Source organism: Emydura macquarii, unplaced genomic scaffold, assembly GCF_026122565.2.
Source record: "Emydura macquarii macquarii isolate MOO-44397 ecotype Brisbane River unplaced genomic scaffold, CSIRO-AGI_Emac_v2 contig_1876, whole genome shotgun sequence".
Taxonomy (NCBI): domain Eukaryota; kingdom Metazoa; phylum Chordata; order Testudines; family Chelidae; genus Emydura; species Emydura macquarii.
Window position 1 is genome coordinate 14,931,636 of NW_027132013.1, and position 22,808 is coordinate 14,954,443.

Genomic DNA, 22,808 nt, shown 5'->3' on the forward strand with positions numbered 1-22,808 from the left:
TGCCTGGGGTCTATAGTCACATGGGACAGTCCTGATGCTTCATCAGGCAGGTTGCCTGCAATGGACTCCAGAGTCACGTAAGCAGGTTCTGGTGACTCACTGGTGATACTGGCTTCTCCCTCTGGGCCCCTTGCACCTAGGAATGCCTTAATGGGCCATTATGCAGGCCATTGTTCTGCGGCCATTCTATCTGGGGTGTTGCCCAGGCAGCACAATTTGAAACACAGATATCTCAAATACATCTATAACTTCCATTTCAAATATTACACATGAACATAAGTATTATTATCTTACTTAGCACATTATAACCTTCCTAACAGTACCTGACATGGCATATCCCACATGGATTATTATGATTCTGCCATACTGATGTCACCCAATATACTAAATGCCCCCCCACTCAAGCCAGCCCACATGACACCCCCAACGCAAGATTGGTGTAGAAAGGAGTAATCGGAGTTCCTGAATACACCTCAGGGGCCCCCCTTATCCAGACAGCATGACACCATTTATCTACTGTACTGTGCTATGTACATTTACAGTGCCCTATAAACAAAGACATCCTGTTTTGCCCTGCAGAATGGCATTAGTACATCATAAACACAAGAGATAAACCCTTGAGGCCACCCACATCCATATGTTTGGCCTGAAAGCTAAATAGTCTCAACAGTTTCCATTTCTTATTCTAAATTTGCAACAGGAGGTCCATAGACATCTATTTTTGCTGCAAATTTTTGCTTAAGGGCTCTACTGAAAGCAATTCAGTAGTCAAAAGGCACTGACCTAGGAATCTGAAGTCCTGCCCTAACCCACACTTTTACAATATCTAGACTTAATGGTAGGTGCCCTCCAAAGTGCAAAATAAAGAATTTTAAAAGGTGGGGGGGCAACAGACATGCTGGCAAGGAAGGAAGAAATCCCACTACTATTGTTTGGCTCCCATCAGCATGGTATTTGAAGCCCTCCCAGATGTAAAATCTAGATAGAAAGACCTATTATGTAAACATGGGGTATCACCCTTTTATGCCTCAATTTCCCCAATCTGTAAAATGCAGATGATCCCTTCTTTGTAAAGCACTTTGGGATCAATGAATGAAATGCTGGATGTCAGAACTAAGTTTATTAATGACTTACTTTCCTTCCATTCTTAGAATTATCAGTAGTCTCTTCCAAAGGTGTTGAATCACTCACTGTTCCACCAGTTTTACCCTCCAGTATATAATAGAAGCAGAATCTCTCATAGAATCCTAGAATATTAAGGTTGAAAGGGACCTCGGGAGGTCATCTAGTCCAATCCCCTGCTCAAAGCAGGACAAGCTCTCCTCTGAATTCCCCCAACTTTTTTTGTCATGTTAGACACTGAGCAGAGAAATCTCTCCAAAGCAGCATATCATGTTTTTCTTTTAGTGTCTCTGTAGTATATAAAAATAAAGTAGTATTCTCTTTAAATAATTTCAGAGATGCCTGTGCAAGCTCACTGTTTTATGCTTTAGAAACTACCAGAAACCAGTTACAGCAAGAATACGTATACAGGCCGGCCCTACATGTGGGTGTATTTAGTAAATACAGTTATTTGGGATCCAGCTGTGCCAGAGTGGTTCCTTCATATGCTTATTGTGAGAGGTGTAAAAGACAGGACTGACTCAGGGCCGGCCCTAGACCAAATGGCGCCCCAGGTGAGGAGCATCTTTAGTGCTCTCCCCTCTCTCCCCATTTGTTAAACTTTTAAATACCTTATTATCATTGCATTTATAGGCCATTTCACAACACTGATGCACCATTTGCATGCATGATTTATCCCTGTCATAAAAGACTATAGATTTGTACACTAGGTTTGGTAAATCTGTTTTTATTCATGCTATCTATAAGCAAATAAAAAAATCACTTCCTCTAAGCTTATAGAAACTTTTTAATTTGAAGAATAACTGAAATGTACTAACACCAATAAATTGAACTGTGCACCAACATAGGGTGGAACAGTATTAAATAGTGTAACAGTATGTGACAGCCTTAGAACGTGTATACCCTAGTCCTTTAGTTCGGAAGGTTGCTTTTTTCACCTTTGCCTTCACAAACTGAAGCACAGCAGCAGAGAGATCCAAAGACTGGCCAATGGCATTTTGATAGATATCTCTGGCATCCTGTATTATTCGCTACTTATACTGTTTTAAGTCTTAAAAACACAAGTACACTTTCACAATTACACAATAAAACAAGGTTCACAACATCGTTGCTGGGCTTTTACTTTACTTCACTTTGTTCTTATAGCTCACTGACTGACTGGCAATGCCCCACCCCTTATATACCGATGCGGGCATGGCTGATAACATTCTAGGAGGTTCGAGAAAAATGCAGTTCTCAGAAAGCCTAGAAAGTTCCATGAGATTCTACAAAGGTCCAGAACATTCTGGGAGGTTAGTGAAAAATGAATCCACATACAGAGTACATGAAACATTTTACTTCAAACATTCTATTTTCCCTTTTGTTGCTAACAACAAAAACAGCACCCCAAGCCTGGCACCCTAGGGCCCGTCACCTGCCCCTAAATCTGGCCCTATACAGACTATTTGATGCCATTAGCCTCACTGATGTTTTTACCTCGCAACAAGAGGAGCCAAGGCCTCAGTCAACATCCAAAGGAAAAAAGAGTGAGATGGAAAGAAAGTAGCCAGATTATTTTCCATACACTTTTTTCATTTAACTCAGGCATGTGTTTTGTTTAGGATGGATGGCTGTGTGAGTATGTGGACACTGTGACTGTTAGCTAAGGACTAGATGACACCCATACAGGGGTTTCAAGTTCTGTCCGTTTCCCATATTCATCCCCTAAATCCCTAGGCAGCTTCCAGGGGACGGGGGAATTAACTTTTTTCTTTTCTTTTTTTTATTTCCTGCCCTTATGTGGAGTGGCCTGGTACAACAGACAGATAAACAATCACAGTTAAAACACAAGAGGGGGAGAAAGAGGTTCAAGTGAAAATCTTGTTGCTTACGAAGAAAATTGGGCCAATTTTTATCAGGTAAAATGCTCACTGGGAGCAAGAACAACGCTGCTTAACATGAAGCTGCCATCTCCCCCACCTCCTGCATCATGTTCTGCTTTTCATACAGTTTAAAAAATGAATACTGTGAGATTTAATCTGAAGCTAGTTTAAAATTAACCCAAAGATTGCTCCTCTTTCTCCCCTTCTGTTCCTTTTGTACTTTCTTCCAAGTTTATTTTTTTAAGTTTTCCTACCTTTCCATCTTCCCATTATTTCCACCTAAACTAGCCCAAATGGATATATTAACTATTTCTCTTTTAATAATTTCCTCCCTTTTTTCTTTTTCTCCATCTCCACACCTTTTCTGCCTCCTCTCCTTCGATAGGTACTTGATTAGTGTAAACAAGAATGAGGAAACGGGGTTTTTTAAGGGGATGGTATGGTATTAAAAGAGAATTTCAGTTATATGTCAGGAAAAAATTACTGACAGTGAAATTATTAGACTGTCAAGGGAAGTGTTGGAAACCTCCTTGTACAGGACATTGAAAAGTGAATTAGACACAGCTACTGGAAAACGTTCGGTAGAATGAACACTGTTGCACTGGCCAAACGAATGAGATCTATGGTATTTTCTGCTTCCAGACTAAGTAGAAACACCATCAGAGCAGCTTCCCCCACCTTGCTGGTATTTTGGCATTTTCAGCCCTCCCAAACACAAGAAGTGCAGAAGCAACTGTCAAAATAAAATGAAGATGATAATGGGGAGAAAAAGTTAACCAAAATTCATATCTTAAGAATTACATTTTAAAAATGCTAACTTGTTAAAAGTCAGAATGAGAATTAACTAGAAATGCTATAAATAAGTACACTGCACAGTTATTTGGCAAATCTTAGTTTAATTAAGCTTCAGGAGGCAAAAGTGCAAAATGTGTCAGGCTGGTCCATTCTTCTTGCTCTGGACTGATTTTTGACCCATGCTGTTTAGCTTTAAGACAGGGCATCACTACTTCTGTGGTTGATGATGTCAGGAAGACAAAATTCAGGTCCTTAAAATGCAAGGCCTAACAAAAAGCCTCCAACAAAATCACTGGATACCATTATGTTCTGTTTGATAAATTCTGTTGACTCTGCAATGATGGCATTGATTTATTATACCTTATTTGCTTGCTTTGTTATCATCTTTTTGCTTTGTTTACATCTTTTTCAACCTTTTTTATCACTTGTATATACCCATTCTGACTAGTAACTTGAAGCAGAAGAAAACCACCACCTACTGCAGTTGCTGCAAATTTTCTAACGTTCTCAGACAAAATTACACACGTTACAATCTGAGTAGCTACAGAATTGTTTTCTACCATTGATCTGGAGTGTCTGCCAAACACAGGATTCTCCCAGTGGTAATGCTCTGCATATTCTGTTAAATCCAATTCTTGTGCTCTGAGCCACCATGTTTGCAGCTGTTTAAGGTGGGCTGAACCTATGGCCACACTAGTCTGCCCACTGGCCAGTCTGCACCCTGAGATGCCACACCACAATGGGAAATACTGACAAAGCTTTGAGCATAGCAGCATTACAATAATATATTCTCAAATGTACTAGCAAACGTCAGCTTCCAGAGGTTTTCTTTCAAAGCACAGATTATGATCTATGATTAGCCCCAGGTGAAACAGTTGGGTTTTTGTAGTTGTATATGTCTTTTCCCCTAGATTTTTCAAACTTGAAACTAATCTGAAACAATAGATCACTTATGCATGTAGGGTTATGAAGCAGAACCATCACATACCAATATATAACCCTTTCCTTATGAAGAATCTGTGCCAAATCCTTGCATGATAATTTTGCAAACTGTCTCTGCTTCTGTATAATTAAGATGCAGATGATGGTCACTAGATGGCAGACTTTAACCTCCTGAAAAGGCATCAAGCTTCACTCTAGGAGATTTGCTGGCAATGCCAGTGTTTGCTTAAATGATAAGTGGGCTTTCTGAGGATATCTGCCCAGTTTAATAATATTCAGCATGGGATATAATAAAGAGAACAGACAAAAGCACACACAAGGCTGATTTTGTTTGTCATGTGTTCAGTCTGGGAAGAATAATTTCCTAATAGCTTGTCATGTTTGGTTGTTTTATAATTTAAACTCCTGCCTTTGCTAATAAATCATTTGCCTGACATTAGCCTGCATGATCCAGTCAGTGCATGTATTTCTATAGAACAGGGAATCCCTTGAGCAGTGTAAACAGGGCCTGTGGCACTAGATCACTGCATTATAAGACATAACGAAGGACACAAGGGTAAACAGAGCAGTAAGATCTTAGAACACTGTATGTGTGGAATTAAAGGACTTTCTGTATTACTGACAGACATAATCTGCTGGTCAGGGGGCATTCAATTATTTGGTCTTTAAAACAATTTTGAAGTAAAGTGTTCCCCTTTTCTTGCTGCCCAGCATTCAGGCATTTCAGACTATCCGAATTATGGCTCACAGAAGTTTAGTGATGGCAAAGATATTTTGGTAAAAGTTAATCCTTCCACCCAACCAACTCAGAGTTGTTCCCTAAGACATATAGTTTAGTGTCTTGTCTGATCCAGTTTTAAACAATTCAAGCAGTTGGGCTCCTACAGTTTCCATAAGTAACATTCAACAATTCTCACCCTTAGGAAATGTTTTCTGATGCTGAAAATGTCCAAGAGTTCATTTGCAAGGAATTAATATATATTCTACTCACCATTGGAATCCAGACAATTTTGTTCATTTAGAAAAAAGTGTTAGCCTTTACATTAGATCAGTGTCAATATGAGGCACACTTAATTATGCATAGGAGAAAAGAGAGTTACCTGGTAACTGCATCTTTATTACTAGTCATAAGGGATGATATCGCTTATGTAGTATACCTATGTTATGCTCCTACACTATCATCAAATTTTTTTAGTTTATAAATTATATACTTGTGTATTAGTTATTGGTTTTGATAAATACCAAATTAGAATTTGTTAAAAAGAATGTTTTTTCTGCTTGAAGTGAGTGGAAAATGTTTGTACTCAGGGAGCTCACTTTTTAAAAAATCTGAGAGTCAGATTCAGATAAAGACCAATCTTAAACCTGTTTACAAAACAAAATATTTAAATTTTTAATTTTATAATGTCACCTTCTTGACTGAAGTAAGTTATCTATATTGTTATTGATATGACCACTATGGGCATTTCACCATTTGTAGACCAGTTAGTAGTGGTGGTAATGTCTGACCAATGCTACTCAGCTCTATGGTAGTCTTTTTACCATCATGGATCTTCTTTCCTTGCCTTGTGTCACAGCTGGAATTTTATCCCCATCCTTGTTAATTAAATGGCATCTTTCTATGGGCAGTGACTGAATTATCTAATATCCTGCCTAAAATAAACAAAGGGTGTAAATTAAGAATGAACATCAGGCTGGATATTATTGACTTTGCATTCCACTTCGGTGAGATTGTGGAAACCGAGTAAGAGGGGATTGTGAGGGAGAGAATTATCAGTGGAATAAATAAAATGAAAAATGGAGCAGTGTGTTCAAAGTGTAAAACAAATATGGAAAAGCAAGAAAAAGGTAATGTATTTTGAGCTTAAATTCTAATATTAAAAATTAGTATTTAATTATGATATCATAAAGGGAAAATTTCAAAGCCCTTTCATTTCACCAGAATCAGAAAAGCTTGTGGATGAATTATAGAATGAAGGACATTAGGGCAGTCTTAGCATGGACTCAATACACTTTTTTTTTTTTGCTAAGCTATTGTATACATTTTTAGATTGCCAGAGGCCATAAAGATGGAGTTGAGTAGACATGTTGAGGTCTCAAATCCACTTGGTTAATGTAAAACATCCCTCACACCCACAGTGTTTTAGGGGGAGGGGAGCAGAGGGGTATTTTTCATGAAGGTGCTGAAACAGCTGATCAAATTGCAGGTGATGGAGCATCTCCTGTGGTGGCCCCAGCTATGACTCACCGCTTGCTGACATCCATCTATGTCTACCTCTCTCCACTAATAAAACTTTTTAGGATTTCTTTTTCTATAAGTCTTTATTTTAGCCTTTCTTACCCCCTATTTATTCCGTTTTCCCCATTATTTTGTACTTTATTTGGTTTCATTTGAATGATACTGACCTCCTTTTCTTTAAAGTGTTTTGAGATATGTGGATAGAAAGCATTATATAAGAGCAGGTAGGTATTAATTATTATTATTTTAGTTGTGTTACAGTGTCCCAGAAGAGTGGTGAAGAGGAGGGATTTTAGTTTTATAAATAAAATTATCATTGCTGTTGCTGACATCAGTAGGAGCCATGAATTCAAATTAAGGGCAGTGTATGGGCCTATGTGAAAAAGTAAAATCAGGGCAGCCAGTCAGCATGTCTGTAATCTCACTTTGGCGTGTAAATTATGCTGGGCTAGGGATTCTCCTCTGTCTCCTTAATAGATGGGAATGGACCTTAATAGTTCTAAGATTTGGTTGCTGAAGCTGATCAGAGGCACTTCATTTGTTAGTCCTTGGTAAAGCTGTCCTTTGAATTTCTCTAAGAAGGGATTTGATCCAGTGGGCAATGTTTGTTTTGTGTGATCTTGGCTGGGACGTTGCATTCTTAGGGGCCTAGAGCACATGACTTATGAGGAGAGGCTGAGGGAACTAGGCTTGTTTAATCTGTAAAAGAGAAGAATGAGGGGGAATTTGATTGCGGTCATCAACTACCTGAAGGAGGGTCCATGGAGGATGAAGCTAGGCTGTTCTCAGTGGTGACAGATGACAGAACAAGGAGCAATGGTTTCAAGTTGCAGTGAGGAAGGTTTAGGTTGGATATTAGGAAAAGCTTTTTCATTAGGAGGGTGGTGAAGCACTGGAATGGGTTACCTAGGGAGGTGATGGAATCTCCATCCTTAGAGGTCTTTAAGGCCCCGCTTGATAAAGCTCCGTCTGGGATGATTTAGTTGGGGTTAGTCCTGCCTTGAGCAGGGGGTTGGACTATATGACCTCCTGAGGTCCCTGCCAACCCTAATCTTCTATGCTTCTATGATTTTGCTGTAGCAAATCACTAAACTCTCCCCCAATGATCCCAGAACAAGGGGGAAGCAAGTAGTAAATTGTGCTTCCCACTCCCGTTGGGAATTATGCAATGCCCTTTGCTCAGGGCAGTGCCTTAAAGCACAATCTAATCCTTAGACCAGGTGTGTCAAATTCCACTTTTAATTATGGTTTGTTGGATGCAGTATAAATTTAAGGCTCCGAATTCACAGCATATCCACTGATGTCAGTGGAAGAGCTATACAGAATTCAAGAGTGAATATGGTTCTTCACATAGAAATTAAACTTTTAGATACTTATTTAATCAGTGCCTTATTGTCACACTAGGCATCATTCAATGGGAAAACGAGCTTCTCTTTAGGACCAACAATATTTCTCTTTCTCTCCCTGTTGTCCCACCTTATCCCCATCTCTCTGTCTCTCTCTCTTCTCCCTTTTTTCCACATTTTCTTCCCATCTATCCTGGGCCCTGAATGAGGCAGCAGTTCTGTGGGGGAAAAAAATGTGGAAATGCATATGAAGGTTGCATGGGCAACCTTAATTCTGGATTTCCTAACTTTTGAGTACTTGACTTTGTAACTGTAATGATCTTTTAATGTAAGTAGGGTCTTGTTTGTTTTTATGTAACGTTAATGTGTTATCACTAGGCTTTAGCATTAACATTCTAATTATATAAGTAAGGGTGGGGGGATTCACAGCTTTCAGTCATAGTTTCAGGGAGACTCAGGAAGATAACACCATATCAATTTACTCTTAATTAACATTTTAAAGGTTATAATTTCAATTATGAGGACTAGAAATTTAGCTTGTCTTAGATGATTTAGATGATTTAGAAATTTAGCTTGTCTTAGATGATAAACTCTTCTGGACAAGGATTTAATATGTTTTTGCATAGAACCTAATGGAATGTGGTCCTGATCTTAACTGGGGCTTCTTTGTGCTACTGTAATATAAACATTTAATATCTACTACTCATTTTACTCATTATTTGTGCAACCCTGTCCTTATAATGTGGGTGGTTTATTAGGAACAAATTTTGCCACCAGTGGTCTCTTGGCTTCTAAATCTGAGAAACTGCTATTTCAAGGTTCTGTCATCTATACATAATTCACTTGAAAGACACAACCAAGAAACTACACTTCTGGATAATTCTTTCATTGCTGATACAGAGAAGCATTTCAGATTTGGCCAGCATTCTGAATGGTCAATTAGAAAGCAATCTGTGCTTCTGTGCAATCCAGGCCATCATATGTTCAGATGAAGGGAAACTGTCAAAAGCCAATCCACTTTCTGGCAGTCAATACCTGAAATAGGGTAAATGACTCAACAGCATAAGGCATTTCTTGCTACTTCCACGACACTGCAGTTTGTCAGACTTGTCACTCTCTCTTGACAGTTTCAATAATATTTAGTTCAATGGGCTTTGTTGTGGAGTTTCTTGCAATTTTGTCACCTCTTTTTACAAGAAAAATTCTAGAGGAGACAGTTTCATAGAGTGGATTAGTTATTCTGCACATATGGTTTATTCAGAAGATGGTTATATTGGTACAATTTATAAAAACATACATTTTAAAACAATGAACTATAGACTAAATCAAGACTGAATGTCTTTCTAAAAGATTAAAGACTGCCAAGTGACAGAGAATCCTTAGTAAGTTATTCTAGTGGTTACACACACTCAGTTAAAAATGTACACCTTGTTCCCAGTTTGAATTTTTCTAGTTTCAACTTCCCACATTGGATCTTATTATGCCTTTGCTTGTTGGATTATATAGCCCCTGTGTGTCGGATATATTCTTCCTATGTAGATACTTAGACATTAAGTTGTCTCTTAGTCTTTCTTCGACAAACTAACAAACTGATCTCCTTTAAGTCTCTCTCTCAATCTCTCTCACTCACTCACTCACAGGTGTATTTTCCAGGCTTTAAATCATACTTATTGCTTTTTTCTGAATTCCCACCATTTTTTTTCAAACATTCTTTTTAAATTGTTAACACCAAAACTGGACACAGTATTCCAGAAGAGAACTCACCAAATGCCATATACAGAGGTAAAAAAAAATGACTTTCCTGTTTGATATTCCCTTGTTTATATGTGCAAAGGCCATGTCAAGCCTTTTAGCCACAGCATTGCACTTGTTATCTACCATGACACTAAGGCCACCTGAGTGGCACTAGGAAGGTGGTGAAGCACTGGAATGGATTAGCTAGGGAGATTCCACCTAGGGAGGTGGTGGGATCTCCATCTTTAGAGGTTTTTAACGCCCAGCTTGACAAAGCCCTGGCTGGGATGATTTAGTTGGGGATGGTCCTGCTTTGAGCAGGGGGTTGGATTAGAAGACCTCCTGAGGTCCCTTGCAACCGTAATCTTCTATGATTCTATGACCCATGAGTAGAGCTGTGCAAATAACTGATTTTTCAGTTCACTGGCAGTTCCAATAATAATAATAAAACTACAAAACAAGCAGTGCAGGTAAAAGTAAATGTGTTGAGTGTATTCTTAATAAAAGCAAAATAAACGAAGGGCTAGATTCACAAAAATGGAAAAGGAGCCCCCCTTATAATCCAGTGGCTAGACACTCACCAGGGAAGTGGGAGACCCTTGTTTGAATCCCTGCTCAGGAGAAGGGACTTGAACCTATATGCTCTGACCACAAGGCTACAGGATATTCTGAGCTAGGTCTCTTTCCTGTTACACTTTGTATAAATAATTAAATAGTCATTAGAGCAGGGCCTGGAACCCAGGTGTCCCATTCTCAGGTAAGTATCATAACCAACGGGCTATTGGGTATTCTGGGGTTGGTCCACCTCTGTCTCTCCTGCTGAAGCAGTTCTACTGTGTATAAATGAGCTAGTCAGTGGACCAGCGAGGGAAGGAAAATGACTCTGTAGCCTGTTGATTAGCACAATCTGCTGGGAGACTGGAGTTCTAGTCCCTACTCCACTGAATATTTTAATTACTTATTCAAAGTGGAACAGCTTCAACAGGAGAAATTGAGAAACATCCATCCTAGAATAGCCAATAGCCTTGTGATCAGCTAATAGCATCCCATAAATATGGGCTATAGTCTTTGTTTCTAGATGTCAGATCTTGCATTTACATCCAGCTTACCAAGTGATCCAGATAATTTTCTCTCAGTATCCTGTTCTTGTCAATATTTACCAACCCACATGTGTATTTGCAAACTTATCAGCAATGATTTTATATTTTATTCCAGATCATTGCTAAAAATACTGAGTAGTGGGACCCCACTAGCTGATGCTTCCCCAGGAATAATTACCTTCTAAGATCTAAAAGTTAGCCAGTTTTTCTTATGTTTAATATGTACTGTATTGGCTTTTTATTATACTGCTAATTTTTTAATCCCAATATCAGAGGTTACTAATTCTAAAGCCTCACAGAACTCTAAGGGCCTGATTTTCATTTACACAAAGATCCCATTACAGAAGCAGAAACAGAAGGGTAGGAGCAACGGTGGCTTAAAGTCGCCTTTCAGCATCTGATATTCTTGGTCCAGCCCTATATAAATCAGAGTATCCTTACATGTAACTTATACTCACCTACCTATGGCCCCAAGGAGAAGAGAATAATCAGAACACAGCAGTGCTCCAGTTTCATTCCCAGTCACACCTCCATGAACCCTCTATACAATGGGATGCAAAGTATTATGGTAGAAGACCAGGAGAGGGGGCTCAGGAAAGATTTTTCATGATGCGGTCACTATTGATTATGGGTTGTAACTGTTTAATGATACCCCCTATGGGTTCCAGTGGGGGACAGTAGGTGACAACTAAATGTATGTAGTGAGAGTGGGTGTGTGTCGTCCGTCGTCGTCCCCCCCCCCCCCCGGATTGAAACAGATTCTCTCGGGGGATTTGGGTGGCCTGTTCCATGATGCAATCAACTTCACTGGCAAAGGTGATTTTGACTATGTTAAGATATGTATCCTGGGCTTTCTTGTTGGAGCATATTCTGTAGTATCTAAAGGTCAGGCTGTAGATAATAGATTTCTTGGTTTCTTTGAGATGGTTACTGGATCTGTGGAGGTAGGTGTGGTGATCCGTGGGTTTCTTGTATATAGTTGTCTGTAGGTTTCCATTGTTGAAGCATATTGTGGAATTTGTGGTGTCCAGGAAGCAGATGCTAGTGGAGGAGTGTTCTAGAGAATTGGCTGGATGGGGAGGAGTGGTTGAAGTTGCGGAGGAAATCTATGTGGGAATTTAGGTCATCTGACCAGAGGGTGAAAATATCAATGTATCTCAGGTACATCCTAGGTTTGTGGGTACATTTGTCTAGAAATTCTCCTCAAGGTGGCCTGTGAAGAGGTTGGCATGTTGGGGGGCCATCCTAGTACCCAAGGCTGTTTCCATGTTTTGAACAAAGCAATAATTGTTGAATGTAGAATTGTTATGGATGAAGATGAAATTGATGAGTTTAGCCATGTGTTAGGGGTGGATATCTGAGTGGTGTCCATTGTAGATACCTGAGGCAGGCTGCGATTCAATCATTGTAAGGGATGTTGGTGTAGAAGGAGATTACTTCCATGGTGAGAAGGATGGTGTTCTGAGGGAGGTTGTTAATGTTGTAGAGTTTCTGAAGGAAGTCTGTTGTGTCCTGAAGGAAACTAGCCCTTTGTGTGATGAGTGGTTTGTGGATTGTTCCTGAGTCCTGATATTCCTTCAGTAGGAGTGCCATAACCAGATATGGTAGGTATGCCTGGATTCCCTTGTTGTGTATCTTGGAAAGCATGTAGTAGATCCCTGAGGTGAGTTTGAGCAGAGATGAAGTTGTAGAATTTCTCTTGGAGTTGTTTGGGGAAGGATTTGATGATATCCTTAAATTCCTGGGTGAATTGTGGTGTGGGGTCTTAGAGTTCTTTATAGTAGGTGGGATTGGAGAATTGTTGGTTGCTTCACTGACGTAATCATCACAGTTGAGAACTACAGTGGCACCCCCTTTTGTCTGCTTGTTTGACCACTACCTGGCATTTGGATTTCAGGAACTGTATAGCAGTCCTCTTGATGCTGGAGAGATTATGGTGGATGTAATGTTAAAGGATTGCAGTCAATTTTTTTCCTGAACCAATCAGTGTAATGATCAATTGTGTGGTTTTGTCTACTGTTGGATGTTCAATCAAATGATTCTTTTTTCTTATGGCTCTCTCTGGGGACGTGGTAGCTGAGCGTGGTGTTGTCATTGTGTGAAAGAATACCTTGAGGCAAAGTTAGTGAAAGAATTCTTCTAGTTCTCTACATGTTAGTATGGTACCTGTGTGACACACTGCACCCCCATGTATAACCTTATGGTGTGATTGTGTATCATTCTTGTTCACCCTTCTAGTGTAATTGTGTATTGTTTAATGCAAAGTATGGCATGTAAGATGTTTTTGGAATGCCCAAGACATACTGAACCTTATTGTTATAGTAGTATGTTTATTGCAAAGTCATATGTATGATTAAGAGACTTTGCTATGTAATGTTCCCAAAGGTGTGTTTCATAGCTTGAAGCAGATACAGAGCTGAGGAGCAGTTCACGCCTTACAAAGGCATACATAAACAAACGAGCTCTTCTGGGAACAGTGGACTAGGCTAAGTTTCAATAAGGGGATACTCACTGACTCAAGTATGGAGGAAGCTGTACAAGGACATTATTTATCACCTGACCCTGAAAGGGGGGGTGAGGCCCTAGTGGGGGGCGAAAGAACACGTTAAAAAGGTGAGACATTTTGCAATCTCTCTCTTTCACCTCCTACAAACAGCACCAAGCAACTGAAATGCTGACCTGGGGAGAGCCTGGCTGGGAAAAAATCCAGCCAGACTGTGGTGTGAATTGTCTAAGACTAAGGTTGCTGAAAGTGTTAAGTTTAGTTTAGCTTTTGTTTCATCTTGATCAAATCTGATTTATTTTCCTCTGATTTATAATCACTTAAAATATTTCTGTCCTTAATAAATGTTTGTTTTCTATAAAACAGTGCATATGGTTTAAGGTATCTTAATACTCCATTTGAAATGACAAGGTAGGTGCATATCAATTTCTTTGATAAAGTAACAAACATATGAGCTTGCAATGTGTAACAAGGGTTGCATCTGGGACTGGGGTTGTTGATTGGGGTCATACCAGTGCATAATCCCAAGAGTGGCCGGCCAGATGCACTCACTCACTTAGTTGGGAGCACCTTGCTTGCTGTAGGCTGTGCCTGGGCTGATCCAGGAGTGGGGGTTCACACAGCAGAGCAGAGCAAGACAGGCTCTAAGAATGAGGAATTGGGGTGATACAGCAATACACCAATCCAGATTACAGAGGGGAATGTTACAATCAGGTACTGCGGTGGGGCAGGAATTCAGTCCCTTGGAGAATACAGATAATTTAGCTCCAATAAGGGCACTCTTGATAAATTGATGTGGGGTGTCATGTAGTGGGGCCTGGTGCTATAGTTTATCCCAGAGGTGAAGTTCTATGGTTTGTGAAGGTGTTGTAGGGGGTCCCACTTTTTGGTTTTGTATTGGATGACTGTCGTATTTTTCTTTTTTATAGTTGTTTCTTTCATGATCTCCAGGTAGGTGTTCTGATATTTCTTTTTCCAGTGTGTGGGAGTATACATTATGATGATTTGAGGTGGTCCTTTCTGGAGTATGTGAGGTGCAGGAGATGGTGCCTCAGTTCTTCGGAAGTCCTTTTGTAAAGCTGTTCAGCATATTTGGATTTGTATGTAGTGGTCAGAGGATTATAGATGGTGAGACCTCTGGGGATGATGTTTTGTTTCTTGCATTTGCTCAGGCAATAGATATTGCTTTTTAGTTTTACTTCCTTTTTCTTTATGTTGTGGAGTTTTCATTTCAGATGGCAAAGTTCAATATCTTCCACTATTGTTTGCAGTGTTGTAACTGTTTTGGTCCCACATTATTAGAGACACGAGGTAGGTGAGGTAATATCTTGGTCCAATAAAAGATATTATCTCTACCACTTCGTCTTTCTAATATCCTGGGACCAACATGTCAACAGCACTGCAAACAACAATATATGAGCTACTGCAATTTGATTCAGCATTCTAGTTAGTTAATATTTCTGAAGAACATTAAGGATTTTTAATGCTTTATATTTTCATTTTCTGAACCAGATCACCCATACCTAATATGTATCCTGCACATCACCTCAGCTAAGACACAGTAGGAACATCAGGGTCTATAGTCAGTAGCAATATCAGGTTTGCTAAGGAACTATTCTGACACATTCCTCAATTTCCTGTAATAGTTAGCAGAGCTAGTAAGATCCACATTAAATTTGTCTTAGCTGAAGGTCACCATTTTGAGAGGCTGAATCAAAACAGCAGGACAGTACAGTCTGTAGCTGAACCCATGACTTTTGCATTTAGAGACATCGTATAGATTGTATTTTGATAACTATGGAGCTTGGAATTAAGGGGGAAAGCACCAATACTGTCATCTGAAGAGTGCTGGTATAGGACTGCAAAATTTGTGCAAAGTCCTACTGGTGCGGATTGTAGACCTCCCATAACCAGATTCACATGCTTGAGTTCATTAGCTCAATGCAGGTGATAGCTTATAAAAAGACTGCACTTTGGCTGGCCAACCTGAAGCACAGGTGTGTGCGTGCATCGACCGCTACCTCTACTGGATGGAACATCAGATATGCTTGTGTATTCCTTTATCTCTTTAATTGAAGTAACTCATTTAGGACCAATCCAGTCTACAGGAATCAATGGAAAGTCTCCCAGGGACTTTAGATCAAGCCCTTAGCAGACTAGTATGATTTAGATTTGAAGATCACAAATTCTGCGTTTGTTTTAATTATGAATTTAATATTGTTGAAAGATTAATAGCCCTAAAGATTGAAGTCCTGCGTGTCCACAGAACGGCTACACTATGGTCAGCATCTGTGCAAGCTTCCCCACTATACCTTACCAATGTGCCTCAGTCCTAACATGCTGTAACTGCCTTTTAAGGGCAAAAGGGAATTTAGCCTGCATGGACTCTCAAAGCTTGCTATCTTTGCTGAAGAGAAGCCCATTTCATGCCAGCTTCGGTGCTGATTGCACACTGTAATATGTGCTCATACACAAAGAGTAAAAATATATATTTTGAGACTAGTTGACTTTTAGAAAGAAAGGCAGGCAGGCTCGCTCACTTGCTCCATGAGACAGAACACAGTGACTGTGGCTTGGTCTCCACTGAAAAGTTACATCGGCATTGTTAAGATAGGCAGGGGTATGGAAAAAACCACACGGCTGACCAACACAGTTATGTCCACAAAACTCCCAGTATAGATGCACCTATGTCAATGGAAAAGGGCTTTGTTGACATAGCTAACATTGTTCAGAGAGATGGTGTTCCTACACCAGAAGAAAAAACCTTTCTGTTGATGTAGGCTGCATCTACAGTAATAGATTATGCTTAGATAACAATGACCATATATTCTTCATAGTATAGACACACTCTTTCTCTGTACCATTTTGCATCTGAAATGAACACAAAATAGCAACTGCCTCAACCTGTGCCTATAGAATGCAAAAATAGCAATATTTAAAGGTGGTACACAGAAAACAGAATTACATCATCTCATTCAACTACATATGTCAAAACATGGTCATCTGTCTGGGAAGAACTAAACTGTCACCATCAAATGTATGTGTCATAGGACACCCAAAGCCCACTACATAGAATTTAACAACTTTTATTTATACTTAACACTACAGAGCTGACATGGTTAAAATCAATACCCTAGAGATAAAAGCTTCCAGTATTCTATTACTGATCTCTTGTGCCACTTAGTCCTCTTCAGATACTGTACACAGCTAGCTGAATGCCACAGTGTCTGTTTATATGACTTATCAGATGGGACAACTTCTTTCTCTCAAGTCCATTCATTACAATTTATCCTTTTGATCTTTCCTAAGGTTTATTATATTCTATTCACTGTTCCTTCAGTGATGTGGCAGATATTTTATGTTTTTCTAACACACCAAGGTTTCTGTTAAATGGAACACACAAATCTAAATTTCAGGGTCTTTTCTGGTGAAACATAGTCATAAAAATTAGTACTGTTGCTTCAAACTGCATTCATTTTGGAGCACTGGATACAGTATAATATATAACTCAGAGGTTTATGCAACATACTAACGCACTTCATTTCAACATCTTTGTTCTGTTTCTAGGTTAAACAGGTCCCAGTACTTTGTGTTACTGTAGTTTCTCATTATCTTGTAGTTAAATCATAACGAAGTATGAGGATCCTATTTGTTTCCCTGTTACCTCATCAAAATTTAATTTCAGTATTTCATTTTGAGATCTACACAAGTTGCTTTCTAGGAGTCTCTCACTCTGCTGTAATAAAACACAGAGCTCATTATAGAACCAAAGGCATGAACCGCCTACGCAAAACTGAAAGAACGAGGCTACATTTTACTCAGAACAAATAATTTCAGAGTGAAAACTTGATTTGTAGTTTTGACTTGAGCACGTAGTGAATATAAAATGTAACTGAAATAAGCAGCTGCCTGACAGCTGTGCCACCATGGCTAAACAGCAGCGTAAAAGAGACAGAGAGGCAAAAAGGCATCCTTTAAAAATTGGATGTCAAATCCTAGTGAGGAATATGGAAAGAAGCATAAACTCTAGTAAGTCAAATGTAAAAGTATAATAAGGCAGGCCAAGAAAGTTTGTGTCTTTAGCTAGTTGCATTTCAAATTCTAAAAGCAAAAATTTAAGCATGTCAGATGCAGGAACCCTGCAAAATAGTCCTTTGGGCCGCTGAACAAAGCCTGCCAAACAGTCAGTGGGGCCAAAGGAGCACTCAAGAAAGATAAGGCCATTGCAGAAAAGCTAAATTAATTCTTTGCATCACTCTTCACTACAGAGGATATGGGGGAGATGCCTTACACCCAAACCATTCTTTTTAGGTAACAAAACTGAGGAACTGTCCCAGACTGAAGTGTCCGTAGAGGAGTTTTGTAAAAAATTGATAAATTAAACAGTAATAAGTCACCAGGACCAGATGGTATTCACCCAAGAGTTCTGAAGGAACTCAGATATGAAACTGCAGAACTACTAACTGTCATGTGTAACCTATTACTTAAATCAACTTCTGTACTAGATGACTAGAGGGTAGTTAATGGGCTAAAGGCACCATAGGCAATCCTGGCAATTACAGGCCAGTAAGTCTAACTTCAGTACCAGACAATTTGGTTGAAACTGCAGTAAATATCAGTATTATCAGACACCTAGAGGAACACAATATGTTGGGGGAAGAGTCAACAAAACTTGTGTAAAGGGAAGTCATGCCTCACCAATCTGTTACAATTCTTTGAGGGCGTCAAACAGCATGTTGATCACACATTGATCACAGGGTGATCCAGTGAATGTAGTGTACTTGGACTTTCAGAAAACCTTTCATAAGGACCCTCACCAAAGGCTCTTAAGCAAAGTAAGCACTCATGGGATAAGTAGGAAGCTCCTCTCATGGATCAGTAACTGTTTAAAAGGCAGGAATTAAAGGGTAGGAATAAATGGTCCATTTTCACAATGGAGAGGGGTAAATAGCAGGGTCTACTAAGGATCTGTACTGGGATTTGTGGTGTTCAACATGTTAGTACATGATCTGGAAAAGGGGGTGAATAGCGAGGAGACAAAATGTGAAGACTATATAAAGTTACTCAAGATATTTAAGTCCTAAGATGAATGTGAAAAGTTACAAAAGGATCTCCCTAAAATAGATGACTGGGTAACAAAATACCAGATGAAATTCAATGCTGATAAATGCAAAGTAATGCACATAGAAAATGATGGGGTCTAAATTAGCAGTTACCACTCAAGAAAGATATCTTGGCGCCATCATGGATAGTTCTCTGAAAACATCTGCTTAATGTGCAGCAGCAGTCAAAAAAGCTAACAATGTTCAGAATCATTAGGAAAGGGATAGATAATAAAATAGAAAATACGATAATGCCACCATATAAATCTATGGTATGCCAACACTTTGAATACTGCGTGCAGTTCTGGTCACCCCATCTCAAAAAAAAAATGTATTAGAATTGGAAAAGGTAGTGAGAAGGGCAACAAAAGTGATTAGGGGGTGATATGGACCTGCTTTCATGTGAGGGGAGATTAAAAAGACTAGGACTGGTCATTTTAGAAAAGAGACAGCAAAGTGGAGTTATGATAAAGGTCTATAAAATAATGAATGCCATGGAGAAAGAAATGGGAAGTGTTATTAACACCTTTGTATAATACAGGACTAAGGGTCACCCAATGAAATTAATAAGTAGCAAAATGCAAAATGAAGTGCTACTTCACATAACACATACTCAACCTATGGAACTCATTCCCAGGGGATATTGTGAAGGCTAAAAGTATAACTGGGTTCAAAAAGAATGAAATACATTCATGGAGAATAGGTCCATCAATGTCTATTAGCCAAGATGGTAAGGGATGCAACCCCATGCGCTGGGTATCCCTCAGTCTTCAGTTGCCAGAGCCTGGGACTGGACAACAGGGGACGGATCACTCAAAATACCCTGTTCTGTTCATCCCTCTGAAACATCTGTCATGGGCCAGTGTCAAAAGACTGGATATTGGGATAGATGGATCATTGTTCTGACCCACTATGATTGTTTTTAAGCAAAATGAATTTAAATACGTGTTCGGAGATCATACCACCTTACAAATATACAGCTAATTTTGTCTGTTTTTAATGTAGTCAGACTTCCTGGATAACACAGGCCATAGAATTTCACCAAGTGATTCTTGCATGAAACCGTAAATTCTGGGTGAGCTAGAACATCTTTTAGAAAGACATCCAGTCTTGATTTAAAGATTTCAAGCAATAGAGAATCCATCACATGCTTAGGTAAATTGTCCTAATATTTTTTTACCTTCACTGCTAAAGCATTAATTCCAGTCTGAATATGTCTAGCTTTAGCTTCCAGCCATTGGACCTTTGTCTGCTAGGGTGAGGAGCCACTCTATTATCAGAAATCTTCTCCCCATGAGGTGCTTATAGACCATGATCATGTCACCTCTTACTCTGTGCCAGCACTTACTGAATGACTGCAGAAACACATAGATGTTTCCTCATTCTTTTTTTCTTCTGTTACCCTCTCCCTGTTTTTTGTCTCACATCTAATTAGGCCCCTTGTAAATCCAGGGTAATTTCTGTGAATAAGTACATTATTTTCTGAATTGATTTAGTTGGTTTGGTACAACCCTTGCCCCTCTTGTGAAAGCTCTCTTAAATTGGTTTAAAGCGGCTAGTATTGATTTAGTTTAAATCAGTTTGCTTTCTAATGTGTGCTGAAAGTAAACCAATACATTACTGTTTTTTCCACTATTTAGGCAGTCTGAAACAATAGCTGAAAGAGAGGCATGAACTGTTTCCAATCAATCTCAATGGGAGGATTAACTGTCAAACCTAATGCTGTATGCAGTGGAGTTGTAGCCAGAGTCCCAAATATTAGAGAGACAAGGTGGGTGAGGTAATATCTTTATTGGGCTGCATTAGTAGGAGCATTGCCAGCAGATCGCGTGAAGTGATTATTCCCCTCTATTTGGCATTGGTGAGGCCGCATTTGGAGTATTGTGTCCAGTTTTGGGACCCCCACTACAAAAAGGATGTGGACAAGTTGGAGAGAGTCCAGCGGAGAGCAACAAAAATGATTAGGGGGCTGGAGCACAAGACTTATGAGGAGAGGCTGAGGGAACTAGGCTTGTTTAGTCTGCAGAAAAGAAGAATGAGGGGAGATTTGATAGCAGTTTTTAACTACCTGAAAGGAGATCCAGGGAGGATGGAGCTAGGCTTTTCTCAATTGTAGTAGATGATAGAACAAGGAGCAACGGTCTCAAGTTGCAGTGGGGAAGGTCTAGGTTGGACATTAGGAAAAAGTTTTTCACTAGAAGGGTGGTGAAGCACTGGAATGGGTTACCAAGAGTGGTGGTGGAATCTCCATCTTTAGAGGTTTTTAAGCTGCGGCTTGAGAAAACCCTCACTGGGATTATTTAGCTGAGATTAGTCCTGCTTTGAGCAGGGGGTTGGACTAGATGACCTCCTGAGGTCCCTTCCAACTCTATGATTCTATTGGACCAACTTCTGTTGGTGAGAGAGACTAGCTTTCGAGATTACACAGAGCTCTTCTCATGCTCACAATTTTGTTGTTACCCATTTCATTGATGATAATCAAAGCAAAATCATGCTGCTCATTTGTTTATTATCCGTTGCTGTTGGGTGCAGTGACAGCTATTGGGAGGTAGGAGGGAGTAGGTGAATGTTGTCAATAATTGCTGGAGAGGGAATTAAGAACTCAAGCCCTCATAAAAATGTGGAGACACTTCACTCCTTCCCAATTGCGAGGTAAGAAAGAGGCATCAGGCATTTTTTAATGAAGTTCACAGGTCTGGCTCAATCCTGTAAATCCACAAATCTCTGGGTCAGCCCCATGGGCAGTGCCAGGTGGGGTCAGGATATGCACCCCTCTCTCCATCTTTGGAGAGTTGCAAACAACAGAGTGTTGGGATGTTTTTGTCCATCCTGGCGATATGGCCAAAGAGCATACAACACCACATTCGGATATAATGAGCGACTGAAAGAAGACCAGATTTTTGTGCGATTGTGACATTTCACTCAAAATCAAACCACTTTATGCTCAGCATTTGGCACCGATAGCACACATGGAATGCCTCTAGTTGCTCCAAGTCTGCATATAAAAGGGGCCAGATTTCTGACCCTTATAGCACTAAGATAGTACATAGGTTTGAGAGATCCTAAACTTTGTCTCAGTGCAAAGACATTTTTGCATCCATAAGTGAGATATGGACTTCATGCAGGAGGTAGTGAGACTTATTTGTCGAAGAATGTCCAGTTTTCTAGGACTATTTGAACTCTGCTTGCAAACTAGGTAGATGAACTTGTCAGCGTTCTCCATGGTACTTGACCACACCTGTACCAGGGGTTCAGGTGGCACAGCTCTCAGGTTATGGACCTTGGTCTTCTGCCATGAAACATTCAACCCCACCATAGTACAGGTGGTATTTTGGAGACCATGGAGGGTGAGGCTGAAATTTTCTGATTTCTCCCCAGTGTCAAAAACCTGAACGGTTTCCTGGCTGTCTCTATCCCAAACAATCTTTCACCTGTTCCTGGGTGCCAAAGCCCCAAATTCCCCCTGCTCAACTGCCAGAACTTCAGATTTTCCCAGACAACTTCTACAATGCAGCTTTGTGTTGCTGATACAAAATTTTACAGCACATTGGGGGTAAAGCAAAAATAAGAAACATTCAGTTAAGATTTGTATTGTATCTAAAATCAAAATAAATGACAAGATATATTACATTGGATTGTTCATTTTCATATTTAATTATAAACTTCTATTTTTGAATGTATTTGAATCTTCTACAGAAATGTTGATGTGACTGTAGAATTCACCACTGAATTCCACAGGAATCTGAAGGCCTTAAACCATGGAACTTATGTACAGCATGTTGCTGAGTACTCAGAGGTATTGAGATGAAAGTAAAAACAAGAAAGCTTAAGCTATCTGGGGAAATGTCTTAATAGTTTAATCACTTAAACTGGAATATTTCCTTAGGGAAATGGTGAAAGCTCCATTGTAGGAGTTACTTAAAATATAAAGCTAGACAAAGAACTGCACAATTTGTGGTGTGGAATAATTCTACTCTATCCTGGGGGGTGGGGAGGAAGAGAACCGGTTGATCAAATAGTTCTCCCTCTCTGATTTCTAGATAAAGACCACCCCCCCTTTCCT

The 22,808-nt window shown here is 39.6% G+C and overlaps 1 long non-coding RNA gene across 3 annotated transcripts in view; it reads left to right on the plus strand.

Annotated features, from left to right (window-relative positions):
* The window catches only part of LOC137159656 (uncharacterized), a 133,892-nt gene that overhangs the window by 32,825 nt on the left and 78,259 nt on the right, over positions 1 to 22,808 (plus strand). For 2 of the 3 annotated variants that reach the window (XR_010921686.1, XR_010921687.1), the window contains exon 1: positions 2,941 to 3,020. The exons of the other annotated variant lie outside the window; for it this stretch is intronic. This is a non-coding gene — a long non-coding RNA (uncharacterized lncRNA). Of the gene's footprint in view, positions 1 to 2,940; positions 3,021 to 22,808 lie in introns of those variants that run through there. 3 annotated transcript variants of the gene reach the window in all.